The sequence below is a fragment of the Rattus norvegicus genome, chromosome 6, assembly GCF_036323735.1.
Source record: "Rattus norvegicus strain BN/NHsdMcwi chromosome 6, GRCr8, whole genome shotgun sequence".
Classification (NCBI taxonomy): domain Eukaryota; kingdom Metazoa; phylum Chordata; class Mammalia; order Rodentia; family Muridae; genus Rattus; species Rattus norvegicus.
Window position 1 is genome coordinate 17,476,650 of NC_086024.1, and position 2,870 is coordinate 17,479,519.

At 44.0% G+C, this 2,870-nt stretch overlaps 1 pseudogene; it reads right to left on the reverse strand.

Annotated features, from left to right (window-relative positions):
* Nucleotides 1-1,823: 1,823 nt before the first annotated feature.
* LOC103692540 (phosphomannomutase 1 pseudogene) lies at nt 1,824-2,558 on the reverse strand (annotated as a pseudogene).
* Nucleotides 2,559-2,870: the final 312 nt, after the last annotated feature.

Here is a 2,870-nt window from a genome sequence, read left to right on the forward strand (position 1 = left end):
GGAAGCTGTAGCCCCCAGAGCCTCTTCTCCTTCCGTTCTCCCAAGCCTTAGGTCTTCCCCGTGTGTGATTCTTTGTTTCCACCAGATGGTGTTGAGGTGGAGCAGACAAGAGGAACTCAAGGCATTTCTGATCCTTAAATGTGTTAATCAGAAAGAAACTCCCAGAACCATGGAATTAGGACAAAGCAGACTCCACCGGATTCAGTCTTATCTAGCTTGAGAGACAGCTGGTCATCTGACCCTGTCTAACATCCTAGAGATGGAATGCTCAAGATTCTATGGGGCCCAAATGTGGTCTTTCAGTAGCAATGGAGTAGTAGTAGCAGAAATCCCAATTGCTGAGTGCTAAACGTCCAACAGTCACTGTGTACACACCATTGCTGCCATTCCTATAGCACAGTGCTGAAGCACACCATCTTATGTGATTCTCAGAATGATGTTGGGATAGATGGATGCCACCCTGTCAGTCCTTGATGTGTGTGTGTCCACGTGTCTGTGTTCATATGAGTATAGACTTTCATGTATGGTATTCAATACTTCTCCATTCCCCTCGTTCACCAGGGGAGACCCAACACACAGTGCAGAGGATTCAGTGGGGGACAATATGGTTATCTTGGGCAGGGGCATCTTTAGTGTCTTTGGTAATTTGTTTCGCATTCTCTTGAAATTACCTGTATAGATAATAAGCTGGGAAGTTAGTATATTATTAAAAATTATAATTTTTCATTAATTGACATTCATCTAGACATTATTTCCATTGTGTGTATGAATGTATGTATGTATGTGTATGTGTGTATGTGTGTGTATGTGTGTTTGTGTGCATATGTGTGTGTATGTGTGTATGTATGCATATATGTATGTATGTGTATATGTATGTGTATGTATGTATGTATATCTATGTATGTGTGTATATATGTATGCAAGTATATGTATGTATGTATGTGTATATGTATGTGTGTATGTATGTATGTATACATGTATGTATATGCATTAAGTCTTTTTTGCAGCAGGTTATTTTTCCCACTCAATAGCATACCACAGAAATCTCTGCCAGTCAATTTCTTTAATCTAAATCTACCTTTAACAATTCATAAAACACTGAATCCCTGAAGTACCCTAAAACATCCAGCCATTTCCATATCTTTGGTTATGTTCTTTGCTTCTAGACTTTTTAAAAATCGTTTTTTTTCTTTGTCTTCAGGAACAATACCAGTATTTAGAAGCCTAGTGTGGGGTAATGCTCTTGAAAGGCTGAGGGAAGAGGGTTAATTTCGAAAGTGGCCACTAGATGGCGAAATTGCCCCACAATGTTAGTAAAACCACATAGTTAACTGCATCTACAAGAGGCAACGGGATTGACCGCTTGGTAAGGAGCCCTATTCAGTGGCTCATGTGGAAGGGACTTTGGGAGTTAACTGGTTCACTTTGCATTTTTATTGTCATTTTTTTGTTCTGATTTGGGAACTTTAATATTTGTGACAAAGTCCTTTGAATAATGTCCTCTGCCATTCTTGTCGGTCTGTGGCTAGCACGCTTTATAGCATAACTCACTCGCTAATCTTTAGGATGAAACCTATTCTGTCCCAAAGACCAGCAGCATCAGAAGCCAGGGCCATCTGTGCAGAGCACAGGAATGCCTCTCATCAGAAGCCACCAGGCTTCGATGGTTGCCACACGAAGCCTGGTTTTTTGTGTGGACAGTGTGGTACCCTACATGACTGTACATGTTGGGCCAGAGGGAGAGGAACCGTGGCACTCCATGGTTCTCTCTTCAAGCCTGGCCAGAACTCTGTGACAGTCTCAATGTTCAGCTGTAGGTACTGTCATGCCTCGTGGGCTATCTCTGGGAAGAAAAGCCCTCTGTATTATTGTATAGTGTCTTCAGGGAAGACCACGGCTATGGACAACTATAAGGGGTCTGTATAGATCTCAAAGTCATTCCCGCAAGGACTGATCTCATTCCCAAAGAAGTGGATGATGTCAAAGTTGTCCTCATCCAGGCCGAGGCTATAAGGGCTTATCCTAGCCCTTGGGGAAGACATCGAAGCTTACCATGCCTCCTCGGGCGAACCTCTGCCCGATATTCTCCTTGTCCTGTTTGTAGAACTCAATCCTCTCCAACAGGGTGCAGCTGTGGCAGGTAGGCGAGATGGTCAGCATGCCATTTCGGAACTCAAGGAAGGTTCCACCCTTTTTGGACTGTCCGAGCAGAGCCTTGTAATGGAGGCGTAAGCTGATCACGTTCTGTATGAGCTCCTCCCCCGCACACGGTTCTCCATTAGCAGCTTGGAGAGTAGCCATCCGTGTTTGTACTGCACTGTCCTATTCTGAGAAAACTCACAATCAGACTTCGCAATGACTTTATCCCCATCACCCAGCTGCTTAACGATTTTTCAGTCCGAGCCACCCGCCACACCAATCTGCATCCCACTTTGCAGCTTCTGCAGGAGGGCTGGTACCTCAGGGTCATTTTTTTTTCTAGTGAGCTGGCTTGAGGGGTCTGCAAATAGGCAGAGCATGAGCTCTTCCCTTCGGGCTCCCTTAATAGTGACAGCCATGGCTGCAGCTCCCACACCAAGTGCTGTTGCCACCTGTATTATATGTTAATTGCACACGTGACACATAAATTCAATCTAACAGGAAAGGGTTTGCTCTACCCAGTCCTCTCCCCGTTCTCTGTGCTTGTCCCTGACCCCAGGGAGAACCAGGCTTGAATACTTTGGGGAATTGCTGTATAATTCTTTCTACATGACATGATCTCATCCATCATTTCTGTCTTTCAAAGATTTATTTTTTTTATATTTATGTGTCTAGGTCTGCTTGCATGAGTTCATGTGTTGCACATGTATGCAAGATGTCTCAAGAGGCCA